Below are 27,081 nucleotides of genomic sequence, written 5' to 3' on the forward strand. Positions count from 1 at the left end.
AGTCGTGTCCGACTCTTTGTGACCCCATGAATTGCAGCACGCCAGGCCTCCCTGTCCATCACCAACTCCCGGAGTTCACTCAGACTCACATCCATCGAGTCAGTGATGCCATCCAGCCATCTCATCCTCTGTCGTCCCCTTCTCCTCCCGCCCCCAATCCCTCCCAGCATCAGAGTCTTTTCCAATGAGTCAACTCTTCGCATGAGGTGGCCAAAGTACTGGAGTTTCAGCTTTAGCATCATTCCTTCCAAAGAAATCCCAGGGCTGATCTCCTTCAGAATGGACTGGCTGTATCTCCTTGCAGTCCAAGGGACTCTCAAGAGTCTTCTCCAACACCACAGTTGAAAAGCATCAATTCTTCGGCGCTCAGCCTTCTTCACAGTCCAACTCTCACATCCATACATGACCACAGGAAAAACCATAGCCTTGACTAGACGAACCTTTGTTGGCAAAGTAATATCTCCGCTTTTGAATATGCTGTCTAGGTTGGTCATAACTTTCCTTCCAAGGAGTAAGCGTCTTTTAATTTCATGGCTGCAGTCACCATCTGTAGTGATTTTGCAGCACAGAAAAATAAAGTCTGACAGTTTCCACTGTTTCTCCATCTATTTTCCATGAAGTGGTGGGACTGGATGCCATGATCTTCGTTTTCTGAATGTTGAGCTTTAAGCCAACTTTTTCACTCTCCACTTTCACTTTCATCAAGAGGCTTTTGAGTTCCTCTTCACTTTCTGCCATAAAGGTGGTGTCATCTGCATATCTGAGGTGATTGATATTTCTCCCGGCAATCTTGATTCCAACTTGTGTTTCTCCCAGTCCAGCATTTCTCATGAGGTACTCTGCATATAAGTTAAATAAGCAGGGTGACAATATATAGCCTTGACGAACTCCTTTTCCTATTTGGAACCAGTCTGTTGTTCCATGTCCAGTTCTAACTGTTGCTTCCTGGCCTGCATACAGATTTCTCAAGAGGCAGATCAGGTGGTCTGGTATTCCCATCTCTTTCAGAATTTTCCACAGTTTATTGTGATCCACACAGTCAAAGGCTTTGGCATAGTCAATAAAGCAGAAATAGATGTTTTTCTGGAACTCTCTTGCTTTTTCGATGATCCAGCAGATGTTGGCAATTTGATCTCTGGTTCCTCTGCCTTTTCTAAAACCAGCTTGAACATCAGGAAGTTCACGGTTCACATATTGCTGAAGCCTGGCTTGGAGAATTTTGAGCATTACTTTACTAGCGTGTGAGATAAATGCAATTGTGCGGTAGTTTGAGCATTCTTTGGCATTGCCTTTCTTTGGGATTGGAATGAAAACTGACCTTTTCCAGTACTGTATTTTCAGCTTTCTGATAAAATGCCCTACATGATCTAGCCCTTCATCTATTGTCTCAAATACCATCTCCCCCTTCAACTCCATGCTTACTCTTTCTCTTGTCTCCTTGGAGATGAGGACACATTCCAAACATACTCTTGCCTCAGGGCTTTTGACATAGGGCTCACTTTACCTGGTGAATTCTTACCTTATAAAACTGCATGGCTTTTGCATGGCTCTCTCCTTCACTTCCTTCAGGTTTCTTAAGTTCTTGCATGTGTGCTTAGTCATGTCCAACTCTTTGCAATCCTATGGACTCTAGCTCGCCAGACTCCTCTGTCCGAGGCATTTTCCAGGCAAGAATACTGGAGTGGGTTGCCATTTCCTTCTCCAGGGTATCTTCCCAACCCAGGGGTTGAACCTGCACGTTATTTGTCTCCTGAATTGCAGGCGGATTCTTTACTGCTTGAGTCATCGAAGAAGCCCAGTTTCTAAACTAACGTCACCTTATTGAGTAGGCCTTCACTCACCAGCCTTGGTAAAATACATCTAGTTCCTCCATGTCCTCTGCCTTATATTACTTTGCAACATTTATCACTACCTCATAGGCTAAATTTTATACACTTATTTTATTTATTGCCTGTCTCCTCCCACTGAAATGTAAGATCTGTGAAAGTAGAAACATATAGAAACGTGACCTGTTTTGTTTCTCTGCTCAATTCAATAATTGGGAAAACTACCAAGGATATAGCAGACATTCAATAAATTGTGGGTAAAATGAACAAATCTTAAGGAGAAAGGTAAGAAAAATGCTAATTAGCTTGAGTTTTCAGACAGGCCCGTGTATCTTTCCAGATCTGGTCTGCTCCCAGTACTTAAAAGTTTATAAAGCTTTTCTCTCTTGGCCCAGGTGAGCTCCTAAACTGAGCTTCCTTAGCCTAAAGCTGTGTAGCATTTCCAAATAGAGGCAATGATCCTTTTCAAAGCAGCCCCAAGATGGCAGCAAACAGAGGTGGCAGTGGCTGCCTTTGTTTCAGGCTACTGCCTCGTTTCTTTTGCTTCTGACTGGTTTATTGATACCAAGAAGTAAAAGGCTCCTTGAATCTGAGGATTCTGGCTCAGGTACACTTTGTGCATGGGTTCAGACTCCTCTTTCTGGGGCTACTCCAGGCTTATATTTTACTTGCCCTTGCTTTCTCCTGTTGCACACTCAGACAGGACATTTAACTGATTGCTTTTCCCTAGGGCTTTTCTGAGTAGATTGGAGGAGCCTTGAGGAATGGTGGTTTTCCATCATGCCGTTGGGTGGGCTGTCCTTGATCGATAGTTCTCCCAGGTGAGAACCTTTAAGAAGTGCCCCTCTTCTTTTGGGGGACTTAGATCATAGTGGAGTCAAGGTGGCTTCTCCATTCTTCCCCATGCTTCTGTGTTCCTGCTCATAAAGTGTTTTCCATACCTGGTTCATATCTACAGACCTTCCTGAGTGTGAATATGCCAGAACCTACTCTGGTTGGGATTAATTGGGGGAAATAGAAAAATTCTTAGGAAAAATAATCAACTATAATCAACAGATCAAATGAACAACAACAACAAAAAGCCACAAATCTGCTTTTAAATGAAGAATACTTTATAATTATCAAAAAAAGAAAAAATCCTAGAAATGTAATATTTCTCTTTTTTACTTGATATAGATATTCAGATTTTCCAATACATTTTCAACTCAAATTATTGGAAGAAAATGACAATCTAACCTCCATTAGTGAAACACAAAACAGTATTTGGGCCTTTTTATTGTCAAAATTTCACAAATAGGAAAGGGTGTATTAAAGAGCATAGATACGCCGTCTGGAGCATCTCCCTTGGGCTGAGTTCCTTTATAAAGGCCTTGCAGATTCTGGTTTTCAGAAATCTTTTAAGCTGAGCATGTTTCAGAACTGATCTTTGCCTCCTCAGTGATCTTAAGCAAAATTATGAAAATCTTCCCAAATCCTGATTTTATAACACAAGAAATACTGACAGTGATGCTTCAGGAGGTTAATGATGGTCTAATTATCTTGCACCAATAAGGAAAAAGAGTCAGACTTTTGGCAAGATTGTGTCAGAACTAGTCAGATAATATAGATATTTCTACCTCCACGCATTTTCTAAAGGGGGATGTAGCCGCTTTAATTAAATGTTATATGAATACATTTCAAACAGATCCAAACACAGGGCAAACTCTGTTTCAGAACTGCTGTTCCTACATTTAAAATGTATTTGAAATGTAATTAAAAAAAAGATAATGGGAAAGAAAAACTAAAATAACTCGAAACAAGCAGAATATAGTAGCTCATCATTACACTAATATATCAAACAATGTGATCTTAGCTTAATTATCCCCTTTGAGAGTTGAGAAAACTAAGCACAACCTTCAATTTACAGCTGTTTGGTGCCGGGAACCTGAATTATTATTGAAGGAGAAGGGGGAAAAAGTTTATTTATTGTGACCTCCACTCAGTTTTTATTCATTGTGGAGAATCTGTATATTCACAAATGAGGGCTATTCATCCTTAGACCACAGCATTCTTCAGCTGTCCAGGCCTCCATCAACTGCACATCTCCAGCTTTTGTGTTCATCTCGAAGGCTCTTCATCCAGATTGTTCATCATCTTGATGGTTGAGCTTTATCTTGCTTTTGTGCAGCTGCATTCCGCTTATCCAAAGTGCTGAGGGAGACAGGGAGAAGGGGAGAAAAAAGAGCGAGCAAGTGAGCGAGCGAGCAAGCGGAGAGAGTAAGTAGGAGAGAGCAGGAGAATAGAAAGGAGAAAAAGCAATGGCCGGTGCACATATGAGGATAATTTGTAGTTTCTCAATAATAATATTAAAAAAAAAGAGGACAGGCTAATTACTGGCTTAACTAGGGCAGCCTGTGGATCTTCATGTCAAAAGGACTGCCGTAATTATTTGCCATCAAAGCACATTCATATTGTGGCACAAAAGAAGGGCCTTTTGCAAATGGATCTTGCTAATAAACAGGGCTGAGAGGAGCATTATGTGTCTCCCTGGTTGCAGGCACATTAACACAGCGACATGGAGCATAACTCGGGGCCTGAGGAACAAAACACCAGAACGGTAATTATGCCCATCCCCGCCCCAGCCTCCCTCGCCATTCCCTTTGTGTTGGATGAGGAAGCAGAACACGACCTATTGGAGGGCCCAAGGCAGGCTATTAGTGACCCCTGAGCCCTGACAAGGTGCCTCTGTTCTTTTAAAAGCCTGCCTCTTGATGTCAGGAGGGTCACGTGGACCAGCCGGCTCAGCTCGAAATGGTCCAGCAAACACTTCAACCTTAAAGACACCTGGAAGGTCATGACCAATTTAATGCAGATGAAGACAGCAGACACAGGGCTCTGTCGAATCCTGAAGCGGAAGTTTCCCCCTCGCTCTTTTCTTCTTTGTCCACACTTGCTCATGTATTTAAGTCCTCAAAACTAAATTCAGGGGGAGAAAAGTTCTCTTTCTGTTAGTGCGCGAAAAGGGTCTTAGCCGGGGTGGGGTGGGGGGTGGGGGTGGGGGAGGTGAATGCAAATTCAGCCCCGTGGATTAACCTACTTCTTCTGGCAGATGTAAACACACTGATTTCCCACAGGTAGGGGTCACTGAGGGGAGCAGAGTGCTGCCTTCCTTGCTTCTTGCTAGGCAGGTGGTGAGAGGTTCATCAGCAATAGAAAGTCACCTGTGAGCCCGTTTGCCCGATTCTGGCAGCCACTGGAGCTGCAAGCCATCTCTGAAGGCTCCTGGCTTGCTCTGGTTTCACACAGAGCGGTTGATAATAAGGAAGAGCCAGTAATTAGCTTGGAAAATGTACCTGAGACCATCAGGATTCCCTTTCCTTCCTCTTCCCATTCCCTCTTGCCACTTTTCTGTGAGAGAAGGCTGTTCTGAAATGGAGGGGCCATCCAGAACCCAGCCTGTGGGGGAAACTATTCTATTTTACATGCACTAGAAGCAAACCGGATCCCTATTAAGTCTTATTTTACCAGCAGAGAAATTAAGGGTGACAATTTGCATTGCAAAACGATTCTCGCTTCGCAAATGTGGGCTTTCCTGAGTATTTAAATATTTAATTATTTGAAAGGTTGGAGGTTGATGAACTTCAAGTTAAAAATGTTATGAGCCATTTCTAATGAAGGCTCTACTAGGAACGAGAAACAATGAAAAGATGTGTATCTGTGAAAAAAAAGGATTAAGGGCTTTTAGGATTTAACTGCGCAACAGTGTGTCCTCTGTCTGAAGCAGATTGAGTTTAGTGAAGTAACATTCTTAGATTGTAAATCTACCAATAGTTAATAAATCAATCAATTTCTCTGCTTACTTCTCCCCTCCTCTCCCTCTTTCCCTTCTTTCCCCCTTTCCATCTTTCTGCCTCTTTCCCATTGCTCCCCCCTCTCTCTTTCTCCAGATAATTTTCACATAAAGGGATTGGGGTAGAGATATACTAATTACAAACTTAAAAATTTCGAACAACTATTAAGGGTAAAGCAAAAAAAAAAAAGTTTACACCACACTGTTCTTTTTATTTCTAACCCTGACTCTTTCTCAGGAACTTTAAACTCCTATATCCAACTGCTGTCAAGAGACAAGACCTCTTTTATATCTAGTAGACATCTTACTCAGCATATTCAGAATGGAACTCTTGATCTGACGATGCTCCCCCTCTTCGCCCCCAAATTGCTCTATTCAGTTTTCCTAACATCAGCAGATGGCTACTACAACCTTCTGAGGCTTCCGTCAAAAACCTGGGATTCATTCATGTCTCCTTTCTTTCTCTTACTACATCCAGTCTGAGCCACCATCACCTCTTACCTCCACTATTTCAGTAGCATCCTAACAGGTCTCTTGCACCCTTTCCTCCCCTCCTAACTTGCCAACCAGAGTGGTTCTTCTAAACTTTTCTGGTTCTTCTAAATATGTCACAAGTTTGTAAAAAATGTCCATGCGGTTCTGACTTTATCTCCTACTTTTCCTTCCCTAGATCATTCCGTTCCAACTGTGGTGCCCTCTAATTTTTCCATGAAACATAGTGAGAGTACACTCCTCTTAGCTCACTCAACTCACTGACCTCCAAGTCAGCTGTCAGAACTTAGTTGCTCAGTAAAGACTACCCTAAGTACCCTGTTTAAGCCTGCACCTGGCCGCTACCTCCCTGGATCCCTCATGCCCTGGATGCATTTTTTCAGTCAAATTTGAACATACTATGTAATTTTTATTTAGTTATTCTTTTTGTTGTTCATTTTTGTCTCATGAGCTTTAAGTTGGTAAAGTTTTTTATTCAGTTATGTATCACTAAGTACCTAGAATAGTGTCTAAAATAGTAAATGCTCAATAAATATTTGTGTCATGAATATTTAATAAATGAATTGGTAAAATTTAAGAAAATAGAGACCTAGAGTAATGATTTAAAGATTTAAAGGAAAATAAAGAAAACCTCAGAAATTTTCAGAAGGAAGAGCAGATCTTGCTATAATAAAACAGATCTAGAATGAGAACGCAGGTCACTAGATTACCTTTAATATATAGTTTTTATAGAGCTTTCATCTTCAGTTCCTTATCAGGGGTTGAGGGGGAGCTGCAAGTTCCAACCCTCTAATCACTGGGTCTCTGCGATCAGCTGAGGCCCCACCTGAGGCCTCCCAGGGGCCTCACCCTAAATCACCTCATTAGCATAAACTCAGATGTATTCACAAGGAGCACTTTATGTGTAACACTGTTCCCCACCCTCCCAAGTCATCCCCAACAAGGGCTGTTGTTCAACTGCTAAGTTGTGTTCAACTTTTGGTGACTCCATGACTGCAGCACTCCAGACTTGCCTGTCCTTCACCATCTCCCAGAGCTTGCTCAAACTCATGTCCATTGAGTCAGTGATTACATCCAATCACCTCACCCTCTGTTGCCTGCTTCTCGTCCTGTCTTCAATCTCTCCCAAGGCTACTTCTACTCTGTCACCGAAGCTGATAGAATGAGACCTAGTTCAGCACAGAAGGAAAGGATAGGTTTATTCTTTTATTAGAGAATGAACGGAGAGGTGGTAGAACAGGGTCTTCCTCCCGAAAGCCGTAGGCAGGCGGGACTGCTTTACAGGGATCTCAGGACCCGGGGAGGAGGGGAGCCCTGTCAGGGCCGGCGCAGGTGTGCTCACTCTCGCGGTGCTGTGTGTAGATTTTCTGCACATGGCCTGCTGCTGCCATCTTGAAATGAGGTATTAAGCACAGAACTTGTTTGCAAGACTGGTGGAGCTGAGATGTCAGCCAAGTCATTTTGCACCAGGAGGTCTGGACTCCAGTGCTGGGTACAAGACCTCACAGGCAGCCTCCTGTGAGCAAGTGAAACTAGACAGAGCACAAAGGAAAAAAATGTTAGACTTTATTGGGCTGGAAAATCACTGCAGATGGTGACTGCAGCCTTGAAATTAGAAGACACTTGCTCCTTGGAAGGAAAACTATGACAAACCTAGACAGTGTATTAAGAAGGAAAGACATCACTTTGCCAACAAAGGTCCGTATAATAAATGCTATGTTTTTTCCAGTAGTCATGTAAGGATGTGAGAGCTGGACCATAAAGAAGGATGAGCACCAAAGAATTGATGCTTTTGAACTGTGGTGCTGGAGAAGACTCCTGAGAGTTCCTTGGACTGCAAGGAGATCAGACCAGTCAATCCTAAAGAAAATCAACCCCGAATATTAATTGGAAGGACTGATGCTGAAGCTGAAATTCCAATCCTTTGGCCACCTGATGTAAAGAGCTGACTCATTGGAAAAGACCCTGATCCTGGGAAAGATTGAAGGCAGGAAAAGGGGATGACAGAGGATGAGATGGTTGGATGGCATCACTGACTCAATGGACATGACTGAGCAAACTCCTCATGGGAGATGATGAAGGACAGGGAAGCTTGATGTGCTACAGTCCATGGGGTCGCAAAGAGCTGGATATGACTCAGTGACTGAACAACAACAGGAGTGGGGAAGGAGGGGAGTTCCTTCAGGGCTGGCACAGGTGTGCTCACTCCCACAGTGCTGGGCACAGCATCTCTGCACATGACCCGTTGCCGCCATTTTGAATCAAGGATTAAGCACAGAGCTTCTTCATAAAACCAGTGGAACTGCAAAGTCAGCACAGTCATTTTTGAACCAGGAGCTCAGGAGTCAAGTGCCCGGTACAAGGCCTTTGCGCCCAGCACCCTGTGAGCAAATGAAACTAGACAGAGCACAAAGGAAAAAAAGGTTAGATTTTATTTTATTATCCGGATTCCATTTTTATCTCCTAGGAATTGTTAATGGGTTTTGCCAGTGACACTGTCACTCAGGAAAGGGGTTTAGGAGCTTTGTGCCAGAAATGGGGGGGACAAAGTGTATCTCTTACTGTACCCCAGCTCCTGTGTAACTGCAGCCTCTGTCAGCAACCTGGAGAACAGTAGCAACTTCGTGAATTAGCTTACTCTACTATTGCGAAGGAGAAACATTTGTTAGCTTAAGTAAAACCTGAATTAATTACAACTGTGTGTGAAAATTTTGACTAAGGAGGCCTTTAGTATACATTTGTGAAAGGTGAAAATCTCAAAGACTCATGAAATTCAAGCCCCCTTTTTGTTCATCAGTACTAGTTGTAGTAATAAAAGCAGATGCTTTGGTTTAACTGAATGATGATACAGGAAAAAAATAAGATTTCAAATGAATGCTTTTGCAAAATTTGGGCTTTCTTCTGAGTTATCTCTGAACAAATGGGGTGTGTGGTTGGGTGGACAAGCAAGACTAGAAAATGCAGCTAAGGGTGACTCTCCTGTGAAGTTGTTCATTTTTCCCTCTTGTGTATGACTTCAGAAGAAGTAATCCTAGAAAACATTATAAGAACATTTTGAGGGAAAATCTAAAAATCTTTACTTTCTGTGGGTTAACATATTACGGAATGGGGATTGGTGGCATGTTGTGCCATGTGCTTAATACTGACCCTGTTTTTCCTAAAGTTTGAGTTTGTGTTTGGTTCTCTGTTCATGCTTTCAACTCCTGGAAATGTTACTGTCCAAGGTCATTTACTTTGGTTTAAAATCATGATGTCAGTTATTGACTTGGGGAACACGCTTTGATGAAAGTGTGTATTGATACTAGCAGGTGCAGAAGAATCTTTGTTGAAGAAACAATAGGATCTCTTCTTTGAAGGTTTGAATGTAGAACAAATCAGGGCCCCCAGTGTGGGCCTGAGCGTCTTCAGCTGGGCTAAACAATCTTCCTAGGCTGTGTGTTCAGAGACCCTCCCACAAACAAAGGGGGGTTTCTTTCCCCCTTCTATAGCTTTCCTATAGCCAAGTGGAATGTGTCACATAATTGTTTCCATAAGGAGAGGCCTCATTCTGTGTCTGAACCCTTTATGCCCGTAAGTCCCTGAGCTTGCTTTTCTAGAAAGCAATGTCCAGAAAGTCAGTGACACAGCCCAAAACCTCCCACAAAAGACAGAAGAAAATTAGAGTTCCAACATGTAGTGTGTGGATCAAAAATGAGTCACAAGGCATAGTTACATTTGGATACATAGATTGAGCTACTCATTAACATCACCAAGCAATATGGCTGTATTCTTTAATGAAAGCTGATCCCCACAGAATTTGAGAAAGACTATTATTTAGCTCAATATTTTAGGGTAAAGCTTTTTGTTTTTGTTACAGTAGTGGATAAAATTAATATTTACTCTTTTCTTAGAGGGTGATATGTACATTTGTGTCCTCTTTGCCCATAATTAAACCTAAATATACATACATGCCACATATATACACATACACAAATGTGGATATACAGAAAGATGTATGTATATTAGTACATATGTGTGTTTATACAGAACACTATATGTATATGTGTTATGTGCTATATAACATATATATATGCATTTATATTTTCAACTTTTTAAATTTAAAAATTTTTTATCATTTTAAAAATAGAAATGCAGTTGATTTACAATGCTATACTATTCTGTATATTTAAAATATGACAATTCCCAGGACTTTTAACAAAGCCTGCAGAATGCTTATAATTTGTATTGTTTTTTATGCCTGTAGTGTGATAGAAAACATTTTTTTTAAAACATTAGCTTTTCATATGCAAGTGATAAATGTTTACTCTAGAACATTTGGGAGGTATAGGAAAGTAGAAAGAAGGAAATAAAAATCACACAAAAACCATGTAATACCACTATTTAAAGAAAATCTCTATTACTTTTTTTTTCTAAGCATGCTACTTTTTAATTTTGATTGTCTTCAACCTATTATTCTCTAAGATGAAAATGATATATCTCTATGTGAAACAAATAAATTGTTGTAAAATTTGTTTACTTATTTTGATATTCTAAGATAAAGCACAATATTCTATTGTTCAGCAAATCTCCTTCTCTGAAGCACATGCCCTTTCTCTAACATTCATCTACCAACCATCCATCCATCTATCCGTCTATCTTTCCCATTGATACTTACAGATATTCAAGGATTTTCTTCAGTTTTCTTTAAGATTTTGGCCCAATAAGTTTTATTGTCTAACCAGTCTCCTGGGTCTTCTTAAACTCCACTTGATAATATACTAAAATGCTGCTGATATATTTTTCCTCGGTGTTCTTTTAGCCGACTATCTTCTCACCTTCAGTCCTTAGCGACTTATCTGAATGGCTTGGATTTTAATGTTACTATTAAACCTTTTTAATCTGTTACTCTGAGTTTTTCCTATAGTCCACACCTCCCATGCCTTCGTGTTAGTTGACTTCTATCAAGATCTTTTCATCTTAACACCCATCTTTAACCTCCCTTTTACAATCACTTCCCACCATCTGACCTGGGCACAACAATCATTTCAAATGTAGTTGAAACTACATTTCAACTAAATGATTCTATCTCACAACTTCAGTTTTTTATTGACTTTGTCCCCCTCCAAGTCCAGATCAACCCAAACACCTTCTCTCTTTTCTTGCCAATGCTGAGGGAAATCTTGTGATTTCATTGGCTGATTAAAAGTTATGATTTCCAACCTCAGCTGAACTTTTAAAGCTGCTGAAAATAACTTTTTTAATGGCAAGTTAACTTCTTTCCATTCCTTTCTGATACTGTTGCTCCTCTGTGTCTGGGAGTATTGCATCTGAGGATACAACTGACCATGGATGGAAAATATTTGGGGAAATATTCCAGAAAGTTTCATAGAGCAAAACTTGAGTCTGCTGCATGCTGCAACTGTTTGCATAGTATTTACATTGTATTAGGTATTGTAAATAATCAGGAGATGATTTAAAGTCAATGGAAGGATGTGTATAGATTATAAGCTTATACCATTTCATATAAGGGACTTGATTATCCAAGGATTTTGATGTCCTGAGGGTGTACTGGAACCAATCCCTGGACTATTTTATCATTTCTTTAAGCAACAAATACTGTCCTTAGCCTCCTTTCTTTTAGTGGGCAGCCTGCAAGGTCATGGGTGATAGTCTGGTATGGTGGAAAAAATGATGAACTCTGGACTTTACTAAGTTAGAATTCTGGTTTCACCATTTACCATCTGTGTGAACTTGGCCAAGTTGACTTTAGTCCTAAATTTTAATTTCCTTATTTTGAAAACCTTACTTACGTCATAGGACTTATCAAGAAAATTCAATGACAGTCTATGTTTAAAGAACTCAGAAAACAATAGATCCTTTATTGTAGCTATTACAATTTTTACTAGGTAGCAGGGCTTCCGATAGATATCCTTCTCCATTGAAAGTTTATTTGTATCTTTATCCTTTCTTACTCCTTCCCTATTTGTCTGGAGGAAGATATAGCAGCTCCTTAGAAGATGAAGCCCTGGGGACATTAGCCTGCATCCTGGACCATTTCTCCAACTATTCTCAATCTTTCTTGCATCTTCAGTTTGGGTGGCCACACGTCTTCCTCCTGTAAACATCCAGTCTCTCTCATATTTTCCTTTTCAATGATACTTTTGAAAACAATCATACTTTCTGAAAACAAGTTTATTCATGGCTCACAAATGTACTCTTCTTATTCTCAGTTCTCTGTTCCATGGCATCTCCTTAATTCTTTACTGAAACTGCTTGCAAAAGTTTCCAGTGTCTCCTGACTGGCAGTTCCAGCTGGGGCTGGGCCTCAGTTTTCAGCCCAGTTCCAAGACTGCATTCACAAGAAGCATGGTAGAGGGGGGCACATCACCATTACCGTGCTCCCATTAGACTTTATTTCAACTCATACATACAACAATCACATTCTTTTGTTATAGGGTTCTGTCTGTCTCACTTGCTGGATAATGCATGTCTTGAAGAGAAGGACTGGACTTTGGTTTTATTCCTGAATGCAAACTGAGGGATACACAACACACACACCATTGTTGACTCCAAAGAATATCATCTTGAAGAGAAACTTGACAGAAAAAGATTGCCCTTATGTACACCCTGAGGTTCCTAAATGCTAAGAATGGGCATCTTTTCATGTTTAGTGGGTGTTACCAAAACATTTCTGACATTGCTATATAAGCCAGTTAGTCAGAAAATATTTATTTATTGACATTGCTAGGTACTGTCATGAGTAATGGGAATTTGGTTCTGAATAAGACCCAAGATAGAAATAGCCCCTGCCTTTTGGGGCTGGTTGAAGATTCAAGGATTTGAATTCTGTACATGTATCCCTCCTCATATGACATATTAAACACTTGAATTTTACAGCTTCACAATTAGAACTCTTTGGAGAAGAGAATTACACTAGAAATTTTTATAATTTTTCACTTGGGTAGAAAATATATTTCTTTCCAAATTCATCTGGAGCCAGGGATTGATTTAGTGAATTCGATTTAAATTTCAAGATTTAAATTATTTTTGACTTCCACGTAAAAATGACAGCATAATATGGGAAGATGTGTTCTTATTATTTAGATACTGGATACCTGTAAACTTAGTCAAGCCCCTCCATTAAGGTTTTGTGCAGATGGCATAGGTCTAAAAAGAAGTCATAAGCACGGGAAAACATATCCAGATTGGAAAGTTTTACTTTTTTAAGGTCTTCTGTTTATAACAAATTATGGGGAAAAAAAAATCTCCACTCTGAAAGGATGAGCTTTAAAAATAGTCTTTAAAATATATATGTATAAACAGAAGTAGTCTATCATTGCTTCAAACCTCAATATGTGATTTTCCATTCTGAGGTTTTTATTCTGAGATTCCTGTATATATGTATGAGTGTATATGTATGTGTGTGTGTGTATATATATATGTATGTATGTATATATATATATATATACTTTTTTTATAATGCAGTAGCCTGCTATTTATTGAACAAGAGATACATTTGAAATATCCTTATCAAGATTGTTATGTAACTTGTGAAAAACTGAGTACCCTACTTTGAAAATGTTTAAGACGATGTAATGCATTATCAGTGCAAGATGATACTGCAGTTTGTTTTGAAACAGGTGTTGTTGCTGGAATACAAAACATTAATCATTGCCACTAGATTTTTTAAAAAAAATATATAATCAGAAAGGAAATATGATAGGATCACTCCCAGCCAGAGTGTTGGAAGAACTGAAGCCACCTGTTATCTTCCAGTTGATAAGTTTGAATGAGTGTCAATATTATCAGCTCTTGGTACACTTTAAGCAGTGACCCTTTTACCATTTTTTCTGTGTTGCCCATACTTTTATTGTCTTTTTCCCTGTCTTTGCTTTTCAGTTTTTCTTTTTCAACAGCTTGGAAAGAGCAAAGTTTTATGAAACTTTGGCCATTGAGATCCGGGGGTGATGACTAAGGGGATTGTATTTTTCACTTCTAATTTCACAACAGCTTGAACAAAGTCAACCTTGTAGATGCTCAACAGATACTTGTTGTAAGAGTATTTGGAGGGGCATGATTGCTTTTAAGTCTGCATAATTCCTGTGGACTGAATTCATGGTGCATTCCCATTTGAAGTTTACCTTCTCCATTCTCCTCCTCCTATTCTTTAAAGAAGAATGGCCATCCCATGATTCCATAGAGACTGTCCCAAGGCTCTGAGAGATGATCCTTAGAGAAGTCATGGCTTTGATAAAGTGTATTTTCAGTCTTTGTAGACCCATTCCCTGTCCAGCTAGGCTCTCCTTCTTTCCCTGTGTTTTCTGCTCATTTATTTCTTTTACTTCTTAAGATGATTTTGCAGGAAATTTTGAACTGAACTAAAGGAGGAGCTATCTAACTCGGGTAATTTCAGGTATTGGTCATCAGATGGGGAAGAAGATGATTGAGGCCAATTGGGGTTTCCTGGAACCTCTTGAAATCAATCAAATTATGCCACTGCTCTTTCTACCAACAGGTTACTCAAGTCCTAAAACTGAGGAGATACTGTTTGATGCTGGATCAGGAAAATTCCACAGGGACATGGATTGGGATTTTCATTATTTATTAAAATTAAAAAAAAATAACTACGGCAAAGAATTTTTAAATTACTTGGACAAAAGTTCATTTTCTTTCTGATTTAAAGGCCCAGATTCTATTACCACACCCACACTTAATCTCACACAGGCACATACTTCTTAAATATTCTTATAGCAACTCTGTATTCTGGCTCCCTATTAAGCCTATTCATATATCTGGGCAATGGTCCAGGTTGGAAACTCACCCTTTACTCAAGCACCCACAATTTATTGAGTCAGGATTCTCAGACCAGGGGCTGTTTGTCTCTGATAGCAAATGGCAGTCAACAGGCTTAGGGTGTACCCAGAAAAAGCTGGGAAATATACTCCTTATGTAACTGTCTTGTAGAAAATAATTTGCCCAGACATTTTCATCTTTGAAGGAATGTAGATTTATAGGCTTGATTCCTTAATCAGGGTGAACTTTTGTTAATGTTTCATGGCTAGCATATATATGGTCGTGCCATGGACCCAGTGGTGATATTAGTAATAAAGACAATATTATTAATATCACTACATCAATATAAGAAGAGTTATAGAGTTAACATTTGTGAGATGAGAAAAAAGAAAAATCCCAGGTTAATAGTTGCCTTCACTGCCATTAACTCACTCGTTGGCAGTATTTTATACACTCATATAGTTTACATATCAGGACTAGTATTTGGTGAGGGTAATCAAAGACACACAAAAACAACCAGTTGCTTCTTCTTTTTTTTTTTTAGCTTTTCATTTCCCCACCTTCTCCTTATGATGGAATTTTATTATTTCTTTGAAACTCTGAATCAGCCTCTGGCAGGGGGCTGTGTCCTTTTAGAGCCAAAGTGCGGTATTTGAACTTTGCTATCACATAACACTTTCTGAGGCTGCTTGTCTGAAATGACTTAATTTGCACTGCAGGGCCAGGGCTGAATCCGCAAATACTCCAAAAAGCCACAGTGAGCTGGGGCAGCAGACCTATTACTAATTTTTTATTAAAGTCCCTGAGGCACCCAACACAGGGCCCCAAAGCAGCTTTAATAATAGACAACATACAGCACATTTTTCTTGTATTGCCATGTAATCAAATCTGAGGCTGCTGTTCACTTTCTTTGTTTTACCTAGAGGACCAGCTTCCAATTTAGTTGTGGCCTACTCTAAACTGATTTTTCATTGTAATTAATGCCTACTTTGGCCTCAGCTACTTACACAACTTTCCATTAGAGGTTTGCAGCCATCCGCTGAGTATTTTACTAAGTCACCCTCACAGACCTGCTATAGCTGCAATTTTGGTAAAGTCTTTCTTTTTATTATTATTATTATTTTGCAAAGAATTTTTAAATTGCTTAGCTAAATAGTTAAAATTTTTTTTTCCTCCTCTCTATAGTATACCTATTAAAATATTTGGGCAGTGGTCCACACATACTCGCAATGGTCCAGTTTGGGAAAACACCCCCCCACACCCACACCCCCCCACACGCACACACCTACACACACCCCCACACCCACACCCACACCCCCCCACACACACCCTTCCTCAGCCTTTAAATGGTTTCAGAAAGGCTAGTGGAACTTATTTAGATCCAGGGTCTGCTGCGGCTAATTTTCTGTCTGTGTTTTTGCTTGTCCATTTCCTCTGAAATCGTACCTGAGGTTTAAAGTTCCTCGGCAGAGGATGTTAGGAGACCTCTGCAAACATTCAGGCGGCAGCCTTCCCACCACTAACCTTAAAAAAGATTATGGCACTGGGCCCAGGGTCAGATTGAATAGATGAAAAAGAATATGCCGTGCCTTTGCTGCCCTCTGAACCTTTCCTCTGTTGGCTGGGCTGACATTTTCAGTGACTTTTCCTAGAGCCTTGTTTAGACTGTCTTCCTAGAAAACTCTGGATCTATTTACTACCCATCTTTTCTCACCGCCACCCACCCCCAACCCTTGGCATAACTGCATCATGGAGAACAACTGTCAGAAATTAAAGCCGTCTGGCTCTTTGGATGTTCCTCTCTCAACCTGAAGATGTTTTTAAGAGGACCTGTGAGTTAGTGAGGGCAAGTCTGTGGGACAGTTCCTTTAAAGGCTTTGTCTAAAAATAACCTGAAAAGAAATTACGAGATGTTTGTGTAGTTTTTAACTTTCACATTATAAGCATCAGTAGTTCACCCTGTGGGACTGATAGGGGAGATCTACTTTCTGGTAATAAGAAGTGGATTTCCTTGTCTTAGCTGATGCAAGTTACAAAAATTCTGCTAACCAACTGGCACGATAATTCCCTTTCAAATCTTCAGTAGTCATTTTTCCTTGGATAACAGTTTGCACTGTTGGAGGATGCTGTCAGCCTTTTAAGTAGCATTTACGGGCTCTTGATCACATCTATCTACAATTTGAGTTGAAATTGGAAAGTACACAAAGACTTAATGAAAACCTCTATCTAGGCTGTGGTTAACTGTCAACAACTGGGTAATGTTTTATGAAGGAGAACACATTTGCAGGTTAGGAAGGTAAGGGCCAGGTCTGCTTCTCACTCCATTGCTTGTTTATTGAACAAATAAGGCCTGCTGGTCCTCAATAGTTGGTGTGGCCTCATCAAATTTAAGGTAAGTCCTCTGTTTTTCCCAGCCCAGATCCTCAGGCATCAAAAAAGACAACAGAAGTGCCCATATAAGGCACTTGATAGTTTCATTGGTCATCATTTACATGAGAAGTGAGACTTAAAGAGACTGATTTGCACGTGAGGCTTAAGAAGTCAGGTGGTGTGTCTGTATTCATACCTCATGCATCTTACGTTTGTGTTCATACCTATAAATCATCTAAACTAATTTAAATATAAAGTCACACTGAGAGGTGAGTAGATTTGTAATGCATCAGGTGATATGTTTTCCTTCTAAAGTAGATGGATCTTAGGTAGGGTAGAATGTGTTGTTGGTTTTGAATGCTAAAACGACGGAATCTCAACCAACATGGAGAACAAAAGTTCTAAAAGTTTGGTTAAGAAAAATTCTATTTCATTGTGAATGTTACTCCTCTGTTTTCCCCAGAGTCTTCCCCTTGGCATACATGATCGAAATGATATCTCCTGCCTGCTTTCCGGCTGGGATAGCCCAGGCATACCTTTACTCCCTCAGCAGTTTCCTCTTCCACCTGCCATTAGCACCCTGCCACCTTCTCACCTTGGCCCAAAGACCCCTCCTTCCACTGCATACCAACTGGCTCCAATTTTAAAGAATTGCCTGGCAGTGAGTATCAGAGACTGCCTAGTGCCCATTCTGGCAAAGGGAGACAGCCCTCTTCCTCTTTACTTTACAAATATCAGGATGATTTTATTATTCTACCCTACTTTTATGTTAAAACACGTACTGTGTCTGTCTGGTTTCAGAGCCTCTTAAAAGAATAATTGGTGACTCCTTTTAGTAGGTTTTCCCAAAATGTGTGTGTGTGTGTATGTAAGATGCATGTTGGAGGGACTTTTTGTTTGAATCATTGGCAGATGTCTAACAAACGGTCTTAAGACTGTCTAACAAACAGAACAATTGTGCATCCTACCAGGTGCCCAACCAAAATATTCCTTACGGCTTCTAAGTAGAATCAGATGAACTGAGCACAGATGCATTTTTAAATGTGAATGGAACATTTTCGTGTCTTTCTGACACAAGAGAAGATGCTCAGCATTAGGCAGGGGTTTGTTTGTGACTGTGGTTGGCCAGGGCCCCATGACGTGAATGCTGGGCTGTTCAGAGTCCTTTAATAATTCTAAGTACAACTGCAAGTGCTCTTTCATGTTAATTGGAATGACCTGGTATCACAAAATATCTGAGCACAAAGGGACCGTAGAAGTAACCTTAATGCAACATGCTCACTTCACAGATGGGGAAAATGAGACCCATAGAAATTAATAAAATTGTCAAAATTCCTGAAAGTGTTGCCGAGTCATGGATTTTTGTAGAATGTAGATTGTTATAGAACGTAGACTCTTGTAGAATGTAGATTCTTGTAGAATGTAGATTCTTGTTGAACATAGATTCTTGTAGAATATTCTCTCCCTCAATCTGCACAAGGAGTTCTGAGGCTTCCCTTCAAAGCCTAAGCCTAAACCAGAGACAGAAATACTGAATTTTAGAAAAGCAGTTTAAGGTATCACTTAATCTTCAACTAAGTGAAAGACCATTATGACTTTCTGAATAACTATTCTGCTAAAGTCACTGTTTGAAATAGACTAACCATTTAAAAACTGCAGCTTGATGTGGAGGAGAGCATACTACCAGGAGCCAAGGGTGTCTGCCAAGCTCTAGCTAAAAGGATTAATTTTCTGGGCTGTGAAACATTACTGTGCTTTGGGATCATCTAGAAAACTATTTAAAATGCAGATTTCCAGGCTGCTGCTCCTAGATAGGAACTCTGTAGGTCTGACATGGTGCCAAGTAAGCTGCATTTTATTGAATAATTGCTTTTCACTGTTTTCTGTTATCTGAATAAGACAGATTATTGCCTTCATGAAGCTTTGAGTCAAACGTTAAGTGTGTGTTTGAGAAAGAGGAGAAGTAACTGAACACATCATAAATGAATGTTAAATTCAGAGATTTCTAAACAAGATAAAAAGATAAAATAAGCAGGTACATGGTGGTGTGGGGCTACATTTGCTAGTGTGGAAAGAGATGGCTTTTCAGGGGCTCCAACAGGGAGGAAGAATCTGCTATTTGGAGAGGTGAGGGAAGAAACTTCCAAGTAGAGAGAACAGTTATGCAAAGACCGGACACAAGGACACCTTGTGAGTGAACGATGGTCAAGAAGAGAGCGTGAACAAGGAGCAGCCATGGGGTCTGAGGGAGGACAGGAACATGCCCTGGGGTCTGTGGCGTGGAGTGTGGAATCTGAATATGGATTCCATTCTAACTGATGGGCAATTATTGAGTGGCTGTTAGCGGCAGATGATACAGTCTAATGTATGCTGCAAAAAGATGCACTTGAATAAGCGTCCCAAGTGATTCTACTTCAGGGGATCCTCAAACACACTTGGAAATTCTCAACTCACCTGTGATTTTTAGTAGTACTCTACCTTTCTGGGCTTCCAGTTTTCTTGTTTATAAAGTTTACTTTCTGACCATCCCCGTGTCACAGGATCATAAAAATTAAGTGTTCCCTTGGTGACATTGTGCAAAGGTAAATTAAAAAAAAATAGGTTTTCATTTTGCTTTTTGTCTTGATAGCTAAGCAGGGAGACAGTTGACTAGGAGAAAAATCAGAATTTGGCCACTGGGTTGGAAAAGTCATATGCTGCTGAACACCCACTTGTAACCAACTTATTTTTCTTCTTTCCAGTTTTCATTGTAAGTGGATTTCCCTTTTGTGTATGTGTGTGTTTGAGACAGATGGCAACTTTACAGCATGATGTTAGAAGAAAAAGTGTTTGGAAAGGGAAGAAGGAAGGCAAACAAGAAAAGCAAGCCTTGAATAAGCAATTTTTCTTAAAAGGAATACATTCTGGGACAGTTTATTTTTGTGATCTGCCTGGAATTTGGGGACAATGTGCTAGAATTCTCTTCTTGCCTTCAGCTGGCAGACAGCCTAAAAAAGGTGGGGACTTGGAAGAGAGACACAGTGTTTCTATTAAAATAAGACTTTATTGAAAGCAGGACCAGTGGCTAAAGTTAGTCCTTGGCTTTTTAAAGGCACTATGGCTGGGTCTACGTGAACACTGAAGCGGAGAATGGAAACTATTATCCAACTAGAGCACTTGAGCTCAAATATCTAAATACATATCTTCAAATCATTGCAGGCCAAGTGTGCTGTTTTTGGAAGAAAATATAAGTTATTTGGATTACTTCCTTAATTCCCCACTTTATTTATGGAGTAAATATGGTCTATATTTGAGCTGAGGATGAGTTTAATGTATTCTCCTCTTCCAGAAATACTTCTCTGTAGTGTGTCTTCCATTCGATTTGGGGTTGTTACTGCTAATGGTTATAGGAAAAGCTTTCTGTGGCCTGGGGATCATCCTGGGGTCTGGTCATGTCAAGCTCTTTCCCAACATTGCAACCCTCCCCTAGGTGTATGGGGCTTGCATCTAAGCCAAGTTCTGGTTCTTACAGGATCCAAAAGCAAATACTTCTCTGTCACAATCAATAGTTGTTATTTTTAAATTTTCTATTTTAGTCAACCTTAAAACTTTAGATTCATGATCAGTTCCTCATTTTCCCTATGCTTCCATCTCTGGCTGCAATTTATTGACTCTTCCCTTAACACACTTCCCAGATAACCATAGTATTCATGAATATTTATTGGGGCTTAAGATATGTAAGTTGCTGTTTTAAGTTGATGAGTTAATCCCATTAATTCTCATGATAAATTTGTTAGGTTGATACAGTTATTTCACCATTTTCAGTGGAGGAAACAGAATTTGAGACGTTCAGGCACTTATTTCAGGTTGTTGAGCTCATAAATGGTAGAGTACAAGCTTGAACCTACAAATTAGTTACTTTAGGAGAAAAATAATTATTGTTTCTTTGGGCTAGGGATTTGTTAGACACTGGGAGTTCTGTAGAAGGTAGTACAAAGGGGAAACTATATGAATTAAAGCATAAAACTTTACTGAGGCACATTAAGCACTTAATATAAAGATTTTACTTATTCATGGATGGGAAAGTTGATTAGTGTAAGGACGTCTATCTTCCCAAGTTATTTTTATTAGTGCAGTGTCAATAAGGAGATTATTTTAATTAACAACATAGTTGTAAAATTCATTTAAAATAGTAAAAAATACACTATTATTTTATAAAGAAAGAGTAAAGAATTGTTTGATAGTAAAACCTAACTACTAAATATAAATAATCAAAAGAGTATAGCTGATAGATACATGGAGTAAAGTTGATAGCCATGAACCAGAGTCAAATTCTATGAGAATGTAGATGTGATACATAGAATATCACAAATCTCCAGAGAAGGAAATAGTTGATTAATAAATGATGTTAGGGAAATCACTTTACAATTGGGAAATATAAAATTAGAATATTACCCTTGACCTTATGCTAAAATAAATTATTAATAGTTTAAAGAGATTAACTTAGAACTATGAAGTCATTAAAGAATATGTAGGTAGATATTTAGCATATTTTTGGGAAGAGGCTTTCTTAATATAAAAGCAATCACAGGATTTAAAAATATATATGTCAAAAATAATAACAAATATAAACAAATTTGGAAGACCTATGACATACTGAGGTAAACTTTTTGCAATAATTATGCAAGACAAAAGGCATACTTACTATATAAAAAGTTCCTGTAAGTGGATAAGAAGAAGTCCTAGTCTGCTTTTATAACATGGTAAAAGTAAATATAAGTCAGCATATATATGTGTGTATGTATCAGTTCAGTTCAATTGCTCAGTCGTGTCGGCAATACGTGAACTGTGAACTTGCAGATGTTCAAGCTGGTTCTGGAAAAGGCAGAGGAATCCAAGATCAAATTGCCAACATCCGCTGGATCATTAAAAAAGCAAGAGAGTTCCAGAAACACATCTAGTTCTGCTTTATTGACTATGCCAAAGCCTTTGACTGTGTGGATCACAATCAACTGTGGAAAATTCTGAAAGAGATGGGAATACCAGACCACCGGATCTGCCTCTTGAGAAATTTGTATGCAGGTCAGGAAGCAACAGTTAGAACTGGACATGGAACAACAGACTGGTTCCAAATAGGAAAAGGAGTATGTCAAGGCTGTATATTGTCACCCTGCTTATTTAACTTATATGCAGAGTACATCATGAGAAATGCTGGGCTGGAAGAAGCACAAGCTGGAATCAAGATTGCTGGGAGAAATATCAACAACCTCAGATATGCAGATGACACCACCCTTATGGCAGAAAGTGAAGAGGAACTAAAAAGCCTCTTGATGAAAGTGAAAGAGGAGAGTGAAAAAGTTGGCTTAAAGCTCAACATTCAGAAAACGAAGATCATGGCATCTGGTCCCATCTCTTCGTGAAAAATAGATGGGGAAACAGTGGAAACAGTATCTGTATATACGTGTGTGTGTGTGTATATATATATATATATAATTACATTAAATTTATTGAAACTTACAACCCATCAAAAATATGCTAATAAAAAAAATAAGATGCCACATTTTTGTTAAGTCAGCCTTATCTTAAGCAATGGATTATATTGCTCACCATGGTCATGAATGTGGGCACAAAGGCTTTGCTCACTGAGTGATATGGGGATATAAATTGTCAGTATTTCCACACAGCAGATTTTTAGTATGAGCAAAGAGCTTTAAAATTTTCAAACCTATTACTTGATAATAGTCTAAGATTTTATCATAAGATAATAAGAGTCATATTCAAAAAATCACATGCAGACATACTCATAGCACCGTTATTTATCAGAGAAAAGACTTTAGAAATTACATAAATATCTAACATAAGGAAACAGTTAAATTGTGTTATATATAGCAATATTGTAAAATATGTAGTTATTTAAAGTCATATGTTAAAAAACTATTTTGGGTATAAGGAAATACTCATAATACAAAGGATAAGGCACAAGTATATATATTTCATCCCTTTAAAAAATCTCTCATTTCTTTTTCACTGAGTAGGCATGCTAAAATATTAAAAGCAGGAAAATGAATAGTTTTTGTGTGTAAGGTGGATAATGGACACTCTGCAACATATATATCTGTATTTTTCAGGTTTTTTAAACTTGAGAAAATATTTTTTTAAGAGGAAGAAACTGACCCTAACATTAGATCAAGTCAGTTTCCTAGCCTAAATGGCAAACTATGCTTGGACAGTATTTTCCCTGAGCAGCTAAGTCTCTCTTAAGATGTGGCAATTCCTATTTCATCAATAGAAACTTCCTTTAAAAAAAAAACAAACAACCAGGCGAAACTTGAGTTATCAGAATACTTAAAGGAATGTTTGGCTCACATTGTCATTCAAATTGGTTTAATTTCATTGAATTTTGTTTTATCTCTAGTAAAACATTTTGAAATGGTCCTATGAAAGACCCTCTACAACCAAGCTATTGGCTGATCAATTTGATTAGCAGTTAGGAATTATAAATGGAAGATAAAATGAGCCTTTTCTTGTTATACAGCCCTGGTAATAAATGGCAAGTACATATTTTTCTGAGGCTTTTATTCTTAGAAAGAAAGCAAAAGGATATAATAGGTTTTTTAAATACATGGCACATAATTTATTCTGACAAACAGATGTATTTTGTTGTTGCTATTATCATTTGATGAAATACTTTAAAACTAGTCCAAGGTGGTCCATTTTCAAATATAATACATACAGTACATCTAGCAGTTAACAAAATTTGGATATGTAGCATAGAATGGTCATTATTTTTACTGAAAAAAAAATAAAGGCACTAATTACTTACAGACAAGATACTTAGCACAAACAGATAAGCTTCAAAATGAAAAATTCTCAGTTTATGATAATTATGTTCTCTGCTTTGTTTTCAGAGACTGATAATTTGAGGCTTTAAAATCACCAGGAAGCCATTAATTGGAATTCTTCAATAAAAAATAAATTACATAGAAGTTCATGATGAGTTGTAAAAGCAAGAGAGACTGTATTATACAGTGAGCGACATCGCTTCACTATTTATAGCCTTGTACAGATATGTCTAACAGAAAACTGTAAAGAATTTGAGATGTGCAGATAGCAATTATTCACAGATCCAAATTATCTGCAGATATTTTAAATAACAGATTTAGCAGATCTCTGCACCAATAAAGGCAGGGCTTTGAGGCAGGGATTTGCTAAACATATGGCTTCTTATTTTTGACATCATCCATACCTTCCAAAGGGCTTCGCTGGTGGCTCAGTCGGATAAGAATCTGCCTGCAATGCAGGAGACACAGGTTTGATCCCTGAGTCAGGAAGATCCCTGGAAAGAGAATGGCTACCCACTCCAATATTCTTTCCTGGAGAATTCCATGGAGAGAGGAACCTGGTGGGCTATGGTCCATGGGGTTGCAAAGGGTTGGACATGACTGAGTGACTAACACACACACACATGCCTTCCTAAGTCCATCTCATATTCCTTCTGGAGAACAGGTCTTCACATCACATGCCCAGTACAGGACCCCAAATAAGTGTAAAATATCCCTGTGTCCATTTTAGAGATGTGAATTTGGATATGGTACCTATCACTGTAGGTATGGGTTGCACTATCCATACAGGTTAGCTGAGCAGTCTCGGTTTTAAAACATAATCTTTTTAATCTGTCTGAAGAAAACCAAATCACTGTAAATCTTAAACTACCATGCTCAGAGGTAGAGGTGAGAGTTAGGGGGGAGATGGGGGTGCCAGGATAGCCTCTTTGGGATGTTCCAAGAGAAAAGCAGATCCACTCTGAGTAAGGGAAACAAGCAGTTAACAGTGATAACACCTTCATCCTTGGGTGAAGGCCAAGGAGTAGCCCACGTGTAGCCATCTATAACTGGATAGTTAGTGTGACTCTAATACTGAGATCTGGTTGCTTTGGGCCTCCCTCTCCTCTGTGTCAGCATGGAGACACTGGCCTCAACTCAAGTCCATTATATGAAGAAAGAGAGGGATTTTTATGATGGAAGCAAACAAAGAGCATCCTCTAGTGAAAAGAGAATGGTGGGACCTGGGGGTATAAGAAGGAAGTTGGGGCTCCCTTTCAGTTTTTTGTTTGTTTGTTTATTTTTAGGATACCTAAATATGCCTACAATGCAGGAGACCTGTGTTGAGAAGATCCTCTGGAGAAGGGTTGGCTACCCACTCCAGTGTTCTTGCCTGGAGAATTCCATAGACAGAGGAGCCTAGCCAACTACAGTCCACAGGGTCACAAAGAGTTGAACACAGTTGAGTGATTAACACTTTCTTTTTGCCTTAACCATTTAGTTGACAATTCCATAGGGCATACCATTGTCTGCTCAGAATTGTGGGAGATTCAGGTGAAAACTACTAAACGTATTAGGAATATGATGGGAGTTTGGGAAGAATAGTCAGATGCACATGGAGGTGGCATCTTGGTTCTGTGAAACAAATACAGATTTTGTGATCTGCGACTGTCAGGATAGGCTTATGATAAGCTTCACTGGAGAACAATTCCCACATCTCAGAGGCTTGATACAGCCAAGGTTGATTTCTTTCTCCTGTGTATTTAATATAGGTTGCCAGCAGAGTCTGCTCGTCGTAGTCTCTGAGGCTGAAGGAAACGCTCTCTTGACCACAGAGATAAAAGAGAGTATGATGAATTGTGCATTGACCACTCAGAATTAACATGTCTTTCCTGCTCACATTTTATGGATCAGAGCAAGTCACATGGTCACTCCTAGCTTCTATGTGAAACAGAGAAATACAATCTTATCATGGATCTGGGAAGAGAACTGGAATATTGTGAACCATCCTAACCGGTGGCTACCTTAGTTTCCTAGGCCTACAGTAGCAAATTATTGCAAATGTGGTGACTTAACACAAGTTCATTCTCTTGCATTTCTGGAGGTCAGAAATCTAAGATCAGTTTCATTTGGCCAATATCAAGGTGTCGAGTGGGCCAAGCTCCCTCCATAGGCTGTAGGGGAAAATTTGTTTCCTGGTTTTTCCAGTGTCTGAAGTTGCATTTCTTGGCTGTGGTCTCTTCCTTCATTTCCAAAACCAGCAGTAGCCTCTTATTTCAGTCCTCACACTACTGCCTTCTCTGTAGTCAGTTCTCTGTCTACATCCCTCTTGTAAAGACATTTGTGATTCCATTTGGGAAGCCCCAAGATAACCTATGATACTCTCCCCATTTCAAGATCCTTAACTTAATTCCATCTGACAATTCATTTTGTCATACAAGTTAACATTCAGAAGTTCCAGGTATAAGGACCTGGATGTCTTTGGGGGACATTATTCAATCTATCAGAGTACCATAGAGTCAGGAGTCCTGGATATGATTCCCATATCCATTATTTACTTTCTCCTTAACCCTAAGGAAGTATAATTCTCAGGCTCAGGTTTTTTCATTTATAAAAGGAAGGTTAAAAATGCTTCATGGGAGTTGTAAGGATTAAATTGTTCATCTACATGTAAATTTTCTATAATGATTTTTTTTTAAGATTTTCTTTCTATAGTCTAAAAGAATTTGTATATCTATGAATATGCATATATTCAAATTCATCTGGATCACCTGGATGACTGCTCTTAGGTTCAATATCTGGGTTTGCATTTATTTAAAATCATATAAGCACTCATGTACGTACATGCTAAGCTGCTTTAGTCATATCTGATTGTTTTCAACGCTATGGACTATAGTCCACCAGGCTCCTCTGTCCATGGGATTATCCAGGCAAGAATACTAGAGTGGGATGTCATGCCCTCCTCCAGGGGGTCTTCCCAACTCATGAATCA

General features: G+C 39.1%; 2 long non-coding RNA genes across 3 annotated transcripts in view; one reads left to right on the top strand and one right to left on the bottom strand.

Annotated features, from left to right (window-relative positions):
- Window positions 1-2,921: 2,921 nt before the first annotated feature.
- On the bottom strand, window positions 2,922-6,945 carry LOC147363263 (uncharacterized). Of its 2 annotated transcripts, none has more exons than XR_015135911.1 (3): window positions 6,779-6,945; window positions 4,903-5,097; window positions 2,922-4,016 (listed from the first exon to the last, which is right to left on the bottom strand). It is a non-coding gene; the product is annotated as an uncharacterized LOC147363263 (long non-coding RNA). The 2 variants fall into 2 exon arrangements; XR_015135910.1 differs by lacking the exon at window positions 6,779-6,945 and adding an exon at window positions 5,964-6,145.
- Window positions 6,946-7,242: 297 nt separating this feature from the next.
- The window catches only part of LOC147363264 (uncharacterized), a 41,467-nt gene continuing 21,628 nt past the window's right edge, over window positions 7,243-27,081 (top strand). The window contains exon 1 of the long non-coding RNA XR_015135909.1: window positions 7,243-8,570. This is a non-coding gene — a long non-coding RNA (uncharacterized LOC147363264). The remainder of the gene's footprint in view (window positions 8,571-27,081) is intronic.

This window comes from Bos grunniens, chromosome 11 (genome assembly GCF_055505025.1).
Source record: "Bos grunniens cultivar Pamir isolate PY7600 chromosome 11, Bosgru_T2T1.0, whole genome shotgun sequence".
NCBI lineage: Eukaryota > Metazoa > Chordata > Mammalia > Artiodactyla > Bovidae > Bos > Bos grunniens.